This window comes from Kryptolebias marmoratus, linkage group LG16 (assembly GCF_001649575.2).
Source record: "Kryptolebias marmoratus isolate JLee-2015 linkage group LG16, ASM164957v2, whole genome shotgun sequence".
NCBI lineage: Eukaryota > Metazoa > Chordata > Actinopteri > Cyprinodontiformes > Rivulidae > Kryptolebias > Kryptolebias marmoratus.
Genome location: NC_051445.1, coordinates 28,002,558 through 28,011,805, shown reverse-complemented (window position 1 = coordinate 28,011,805; position 9,248 = coordinate 28,002,558).

Genomic DNA, 9,248 nt, shown 5'->3' with positions numbered 1-9,248 from the left:
AGCTTCACGTTTTCATTCACACAAACGCCTCTCCTTTTTCTGTCAACTGCTCTGTTTTCAGGGGTCTCCACAGCGAGTCCCCCGCTCCATCTAATGTTTCTGTCCTCACACAAACACCGACATGCTAAGCTACTGACCTCCACCCCCCTACCTCATGATACGCAGCTAAAACGGAAACAGCTACAAAGTAAATAAAAGATGGAGACTTTTTTTCTCTCAAGTAATACTTTAGTAAGTACTTTGAAATGCACAAAATCTGTCATTAGCATGATACTGTCTTTAGCATGATACAGTTACTATGTTCGAATATGAAACTCACAACTATCCGGACATTTAGCACACACACCGATAAACAAAGCGCCGTCTATAAACAATGAGTAACATATAAACAGTAAGCAGCATATAAACAATGCGTACTTGTGAAAAAAAGGTTAGTACTTACTGATCAGGGACGTATTCTCCTTCGAGAAAGGCATCGCTCTTTTTATCAGATATATCCCGGTCTAAAAAGTCACTGTTTCTTTTCTTCACCAGCTCCAGAACTTCTTCTGTTGTGTATTTTATCTCCTTTGATCATTTCGCCAGCTTTTATGTCGAAAAAAGTCCAAAAAACAGTCTTCACCACATTTAAGCGCAGGACTCATGAAGCAGCCTCTCTGTTAGAGGGTTTACGCAGACTAATTTGGGAGAGATAAAAAGTTCCGACCCCCCTCACAGAAAAATCACATGACCGGAATTTCATTGGCTACCCGCCTGTGGTGTCAGAACCGGCTTGGGGGCTGACTGACCGGAGCTATAGGCTTGCAAATGAGGGGAGGAGACTTTCATGACTTTACGCATGGGAAATTAGAGGGGCTCTAGGGGGGGCAGAGAGCAACCCAGTTGGTCAGACAAAACATCAATCAAAAGTGGCGCCAAAACACCGCTATTTTGAAATTTAAGTTTATAAAAACAATAAATGTAGCAAAAACTATACAGATTTGAATAGAAAAGGCAGTAAAACGGCCCGTAGGTGGGCCGCAGCGTAGTATAGGGTTAAACATTGGATGCCACGCTTAGATTAACACACCTCAAAGGAATACTCCAGTCAACTTTAATGGGATGTTCTGTCTAATACTTTTCAGTAGTTAGTACCTTATCAGCAGTGACATCAGTCACTGACCACGGATTATAAAGAAAAATGTAAAAGTCTTTGGGAAAGACTTGAAAAAGCCTCGGTTAATGGCTTGCAAAATGACAGCCAATTTTTAAATATTTTTTCAGTCTTATAAAGCAACTCTTTCTCAAAATCGACACAGAAAAATGACTGTGAATACATTAGCTAAAATTAAAATTCTACACTTTTGCGTGACAGCTTGTTTAGTTTGTTACTGTTTTCTCAATTGAACAGCATCTACTGTATGTTTCTTTGCAGATTTCTTTTGTGTTGACCCTTAGATAGATTGATGTAGCCTACATTCTGTTCATTGAATGCAATACAATAAGTGGGAAGCTAGGTATTATTTGTTTATTTAAAATTTTATTTCTTCTGTTTTTCTGTTGTCAGTTAATATCTAGATAAAATCCAGTTAAGTATATATAGTTGCAGTGGAGAGTGATTAATGTAAGATTGTACAGATAAGTAAAGTGATCTCAAATTATGTTTTTTTTTGGCTTTAAAAGACTCTTAAAATGTAAAATTATATAAGTTTATACTGTTGTGTAGATGTATATACGTACTGTATAACTATGCATGTAATGTGAGAATGTTTATGAATAAAAAATGCATATTTGAATATAAACATATGTACAGATACTTATGTATGTATATGTATTGTAGACTGCTGAGTCTACAAACAGGGTAGGCAAGTATAAGCCTTGGCTTCAGCCTATTCCTTTTTTGGTAAATTATTGGACTGTAAAATAGTATCTAACTATGTTTTTTTGTTTGGTTGGGTTTTTTTGTAATGTTGTAAATTTACCAAAAATAAAGTCATAAAAAAAATGCTGGGATTGGCTCCAGCCCTCCCACTACATTGAACAGGATAAATGACAAATTGAGGCAATCTAAAAGTTGTAGTTATATTTCAGATTTGTTGTTTTGTCTTTTTATGGTAAATTTATTACCTCCATTTATCTAAAGCTATCAAGTTCAGTGATTTAAAAAATAGACATTAACTTATATAAACAGAATGTTATTACAGGTGTCCCCTATCTCTGAACAATTGCCTTATCTTCTGGTACATAACTGCTGTAACAAATACTGTGTTGCTTTCAATTGTACATTTTTAAAGAAATGTCTGAGGTTTTACATATCACGACTCTTAAAGAAAAACATTTAGTCTTTACCAGCTTCTAAAACGAACTAAATATAGTCTCAGATGAACAACAACACATCAAATTAAAACGTCATTTTCCGCTCCCTCTCTAGGAGGAGTGAGAATCAGCCAGGTGCTGTTGGTAAATGGTATTAATTAACTGAATATCATCAATGTAAACACCTCTATAAACACAGGAGGTTTGTCAGTTTGCTGCTCTGGAGAATACAGGTGTGTGTGAAGACAATACCAAGATGGAATGGCATCAGCAATGACCTTAAAGAAGCAACTGTTGCCCATCAATCTGAGAGGGATTAAAGATATATTTGGAATCCACCGTTCTACAGAGAGAAAGATTATTCACAAGTGGAAAACATTTCAGACAGCTGCCAATCCTCCAAGGAGGAGGATGCTCCAACAAATTCACTCTGAGGTCAGACCTTGCAGTGCGACCAAAAAAAACCAAAACAAGAGCTTCATCTCATATTCTACATCCCTCAGTTAGAAAGTTCAAGGTTAAAGTTCATGACAAGACAATTGGAAATAAATAAATAAAAACCTTTAAAGCCGAGTTGAAAACATCTTCTTCCTGCATCAGTGTTGTGTGTAAAATGACATGGGTCAAATGTGGGGTTGAAGATGATCCACCCCTGAAAGGTCTAAAGGAGCCATCAACAAGACAGTCACAAAACCAATTTGGCCAGTACATGTGAAGTGGGAGGCAGCACATCCCCTCCATTCTAACCAATCATTCAAGTACAAATGTAATAGCAAACTGAGTCAGTATTAAGCGGCATATGTTTGGCATATATATGCGAAGTACCAAAAGGGAACAGGCAGAGTTCTCTTTTTCTTTTGTTACTTGCCAGTAAGATGCTTTGAAATGTGTGAAAAGGACTAAAGACAAAACAACTATGCTTACTTAGAAGGATTGCAGGAGAAAGCCTATTCTTTCTAAAAAGAATATGGTACGACTCTTTTTTTAAACATTTCATCTGAATGAATCACATAACTTCTTATGAAAAGCACTTGGCAATGATCCCAAACCCAACAACTAATCTGCAACAGAACAGCTAAAAAGAATTGAATCAAAGTGTTGCAATGGACCAGACTTAAACCTGACTGAAATGCTGGGATAAGATCTTCACAAAGCTGTTATGTCTGCAAATTTTAAAAATGATTCTAATGTTGCAAAGATAGGTGAATTAAGTTTTTCCACACATTGTGTTATTAGAGGATGCACTTTTTTCCAAATACAGTATATTGATATTATATAGATCAACGTAAGGCAATATATAATTAGTGACCACAGTCATGTATATTTTCCCATTACGCCTTATTTTTAGCCAGCACATAAAAACTTTCTTTTGCGTGGGACTTTGACAATGATTGAGTGTGATTTTGATCACAAATTACACTCTATAGTGAAACGTCAGTTTGAGCTCTTGTTACATTCCTCATCACAGCTTCATTGCCTGCCTCCTGCAGGTTACTCTGCAGAAAGCCCTGTGACACAGCCTAATGATGTGGAAGATTGATCTGAATGCCCCAAATAACCCATTATCTAACTAGCAATAGACACATTTTGGAACTCTGACACTTTGTCATGTTGTCACTCCATCCACTGATGTTCTGTGTTCTCCCAGGATGCTAAATGCTGCCAGGTAGGAGCTCCTCAGTTACTAACTAATGCTTTAACTGCAAACAAGACATTGTTTGCAAGACATTTCTACAGCAGTAGAAAGGTGTGAAGAATGAAAGGATGTCACCTTGATGAGCTTTAAATTGCTGTGATAGAGAGACACATCAGAGAATATGCTACATTGAGTTACTTAAAATTGGGGCATTTTCAGTCTTTTGTCTGTTCTATCCCTCAAAGGTAAATTAGATTCTTCTGAATAGTTATGTTTTTAGATATCCATGCCATTCTTCATGCATATGAGAAAAACTTAAGATGGAGAAAGCAGCAGCCTCAGCCTCTTGACACAGACCTGAAAATGCAACAATCACAAGACTTGAGTATGTTCAGGAGAAGCTAGAATGAGAGGGAAAATTTCCTATGATGCAAATTATTTTTAAAATGCCAAAGACAAGCAACAACAACAAATACTGATGGATATCTGTAGTTTAATGTCATCCCACAAACACCCTGGCTGTTCTTAACCTTTGTTTAAAGCTGAAATGAAATGTGTTTTGAAGCTAACATCAGTGAAAATATAATCATACAATGTTTGTTTTTTTTTAGAAATTTTAAATTAAAAAATGAAAAACATTATTTTTTTCTGGTAATTCGGAATATTGAAGAAACCACACTGGTGTTTTTGGCTGTTTCTGTGACCACCCTGGAAGTGTGACGTCCGCTGATCGGCTGAAGTTCAGCCGTATATCAGTGAGTGGATGAATGCAAGTACAATATTATTCAGTTCGCTGAAATTAATTGTTCTAACCAGTCAGAAAATACCACTGGTGTTTCATTTTTTGGCTTTCCAAAAGATAAAAACCTTCCTCAGATCTAGATCCATATACTCCGATGTGGAAATTACTATCAGAACTTGGTTTTGCATCACTTTAAGGAAGAGCACTACTACGACCCTTGTTAATGTGGTGGACTGGCTTCATGCCAAAAAATCAGGACCTTTAGCCAGCAGCAGTCCCAATTAGTTTTTGATTTTAAAAGAAAGGGAAATGGAGAAGACAACTCCACAGAAAATGAGATGAGAAACAGAAGTTTTTCTTCAAATGTGACGTGCACTTGCGCTGTCATTAAAAGGTCTGAGGTGCTTACAGGCCGACAGCCTGAGATCAGTTTGTGATTCAGAGCAGTTTGTTATTGATGGAAAAAAATATAAACAATCCATGTGTGATTAAACAAATGTCATAGTCTGAATTGGCTGCTCATTAGTTTATTTTGGTGTGAGAGTTCATAAACACTACTCTGAAGCGCACTTACATTTTTTACAAGTTAGCATCAGGTTAGTGTTGAGTTAGCAATGTTAGCTCTCTCCTGCCGTCTTTATGTTAATTTGCAGTGTTGTGTATGGGGGTAATCAATTCTCAGCATTCCACGTTCCGAACTTGGGAACGTGTTGTTTGGTCATGATGGTCCTTGTGATCATCAAAATCAGAACCTGAAGAGTTTTCATCTGATATCCAGCCGTTGGTTCAGGTTTATGCTGGTATGGTTGTATATCCATTACTTCTGAAGTCTTCCAGCATTTCTTCTTATTCAAAAAAGGCTTCTTTTTCCATTTCCACTAATAAACAAGTGGACAGGAGCAGCGTTCTTGGCCGGCTGGGGCACAGCGCTCGTCATAAACCCAGAATAGAACTTCACCCCACAAATAAATCACTTTGGGAATTATTGACTTAAATGCAAAAAACAGGGGGTTTTTTGTTGTTGTTTTTTTTACTTTTAGGTCAGAAAAATGGATCGCTGCAATGTTGTGTGGATGTGTTTTGACAAAATAACATTCATGAAATGTCATTTGGCGCAGTGGAACAAATGGTCTGGATGCTGTGATTGTTGCATGGAGTAGGACAGCTGTAACCGCCAGAGATTTAAGGCTTTACAGCACCTTCAGCTGGGGGACAGATGGCATAAATGTTGCAGGGTAAGCTAACGCTGTTGTATATAGTCCTATTACTATAAAACGTTTAATACAGTACAGTTGTATTCTTCGCTCTTCTTACGCTTCAATCTGACCACACCCCTGACCAATGAGTGAACAGGAAACCAATGAAAGCAGGGACTGAAAATGCAGGGATCAAAAAATTGCCGGTGGAAATGCACGCAAAGCAAGCCGAGTAGAGTGGAACCAGGACCTTTAGAGCCGTTATTTAGAGGTTATGGTCATGATCAAGGCAAGGTCATGGGAACAACCCAATGCAGACGTAACACTCATTGTAGGAGTATTGTGCTAGTATGCTGTGATCTTCTAGCCCCTATGCATCCTGTTGAGGTCTGGGACAGTCATGCTAGGGAAGGGACTGGGGCATGGTATGGTAAAGGATATATGTGGGAATGTGGTGGTGAGGCCCATGATGTGGAACATAGCAAACATGCTATTTAGCAAATATTAAGTGTAACAGCGTCATGATTGCCTTCACACTGAAGGAAGTTTTCCAACTTTGCTGTAACCCAGCCACAATCTAATAGATTCTGTAGATTGTGGACAGCATAGTAGAATAACCATTCAGTGTGAAAGGGAGCTTAGGGTGTATGATATATTTGATTGTCTTGAATGTCAGTCTGGGATTTGGGACAGAGTTCTGGTGAGAAAAAAAAAAAATTTTGAACATGCTTTTTCCTTTTTAGGAAGTGTTTAAGTAAACACAGAATAACACTTGAACTAGGCAGAACTTTTTTCCTCCTAGGGCACATGTGTCAAACTCTGTTCCTCGGGGGGCCGCTGTCCTGCATATTTTAAATGCTGCATGTTTTAATTGTTGCCCCCCATCTTGGTGCTTGTACATTGGGGTTTACCCCAGTGAATAAGAGGGTAGCCTCCCTCCGCCTATGTGTGGGGGGACGAGTCCTGACTGTTGTTTGTGCTTATGCGCTGAACAGCAGTTCAGATTACCCACCCTTTTTGGAGTCCTTGGAGGGGTTACTGGAGAGTGCCCCTCCTGGGGACTCCCTTGTTCTGCTGGGGGACTTCAGTGCTCACATGGGCAATGGCAGTGAGACCTGGAGGGGTGTGGTTGGAAGGAACAGCCCCCCTGATCTGAATCCGAGTGGTGTTCTGTTGTTGAACTTCTGTGCTCATCATGGATTGTCCATAACGAACACCATGTTCAAACAATAGGGGGTCCATATGTGCTCTTGGCACCAGGACACCCTAGGTTGCAGTTGAATGATTGACTTTGTTGTCGTTTTATCTGATCTGCGGCTGCATGTCTTGGACACTCGGGTGAAGCAAGGGGCAGAGCTGTCAACTGACCACTACCTGGTAGTGAGTTGGCTCTGATGGTGGGGGAGGATGCCGGTCAGACCTGGCAGGCCCAAACATATTGTGAGGGTTTGCTGGGAACATCTGGCGGAGTCTCCTGTTAGGCGGAGCTTTAAGTCCCACCTCCGGGAGAACTTTAAACATGTTCTAGGTAAGGTGGGGGACATTGAGCCTGAGTGGGCCATGTTCCTTGCCTCCATTGTTGAGATGGCTTATCAGAGCTGTGGCCACAAGGTAGTTGGTGCCTGTTGCGGCGGCAACCCTCAAACCCGCTGGTGGACACCGGCGGTGAGGGATGCTGTCAGGCTGAAGAAGGAGTCCTATCAGGCCTTCTTGGCCTGTGGGACTCCAGAAGCAGCTGACAGGTACCGGCAGTCCAAGTAGCATGTGGCTCGGATGGTCGCTGAGGCAAAAACTCGGGCATGGGAGGAGTTCAGAGAGGCCATGGAGAAAGACTTCCGTACGGCTTCGAGGCGATTCTGGCCCACCATACGGCATCTCAGGAGGGGAAAGCAGTGCAGCACCAACACTGTTTATAGTGGTGGTGGTGTGCTGCTGACCTCGACTCGGGATGTTGTGGGTCGGTGGGTGGAATACTTCGAAGACCTCCTCAATCCCACCGGAACATCTTCCATTGAGGAGGCGGAGCTTGGGGACTTTGGGTCAGGCTCTCCAATCTCCAGTGCTGAGGACACCGAGGTGGTTAAAAAGCTCCTCCGTGGCAAGGCTCCGGAGGTGGATGAGATTTGCCCAGATTACCTTAAGGCTCTGGATGTTGTAGGGTTGTGTTGTCTAACGCAACTCTGCAATATTGCATGGGCATCGTGGGCAGGTCCCGATGCCCACGCATCAGATTGGCAAACCGGGGTGGTGGTCCCCTTATTCAAAAAGGGGGACTGGAGAGTGTGTTCCAACTATAGAGGGATCACACTCTTAAGCCTCCCTGGCAAGGTCTAATCGGAGGTTCTGGAGAGGAGGGTCCGTCGGATAGTCGAACCTCGGATTCAGGAAGAGCAGTATGGTTTTCGTCCTGGTTGTGGAACACTGGACCAGCTCTATACCCTCAGCAGTGTCCTTGAGGGTGCATGGGAGTTCATCCAACCAGTCTACATCTGTTTTGTGGACTTGGAGAAGGCGTTCACCATGTCCCTTGGGGAATCCTGTGGGGTGTACTCCGGGAGTATGGGGTACCGGGCCCTTTGATACAGGCTGTTAGGTCCCTATATGACCGGTGTCAGAGCTTGGTCCGCATTGCCGGCAGTAAGTCGGATTCATTTCCAGTGAGAGTTGGACTCCGCCAAGGTTGCCCTTTGTCACCGATTCTGTTCATGAAGTTTATGCACAGAATTTCTAGGCACAGCCAAGGTGTTGAGGGGTCCATTTTGGTGACCTTAGGATTGCGTCTCTGCTTTTTGCAGATGATGTGGTCCTATTGGCTTCATCGGGCCACGATCTACAGCTTTCGCTGGAGCGGTTCGCAGCCGAGTGCGAAGCGGCTGGGATGAGGATCAGTGCCTTCAAATCTGAGGCCATGGTCTTGAGCCGGAAATGGGTAGAGTGCCTTCTCCGGGTCAGGGAAGATGTCCTGTCCCAAGTGGAGGAGTTTAAGTATCTCAGAGTCTTGTTCACGAATGGGGGAAAAATGGAGCGGGAGGTCGATAGGCGGATTGGTGCAGCATCTGCAGTGAAGCGGGCACTGTACCGGTCTGTCGTGGTGAAGAGAGAGCTGAGTCAAAAGTCGATTTACCAGTCGATCTACGTTCCTACCCTCATCTATGGTCACAAGCTTTGGGCAGTGACCGAAAGAACGAGATCGCGAATACAAGCGGCTAAAATAAGTTTTCCCCGCCTGGTCTCTGGGCTCTCCCTTAGAGATAGGGTGAGAAGCTTGGTCATTCTGGAGGGAGTCAGAGTAGAGCCGCTGCTTCTCCATGTCGAGAGAAGCCAGTTGAGGTGGCTCAGGCATTTGATTAGGATGCCTCCTGGACGCCTCCCTGGTAAG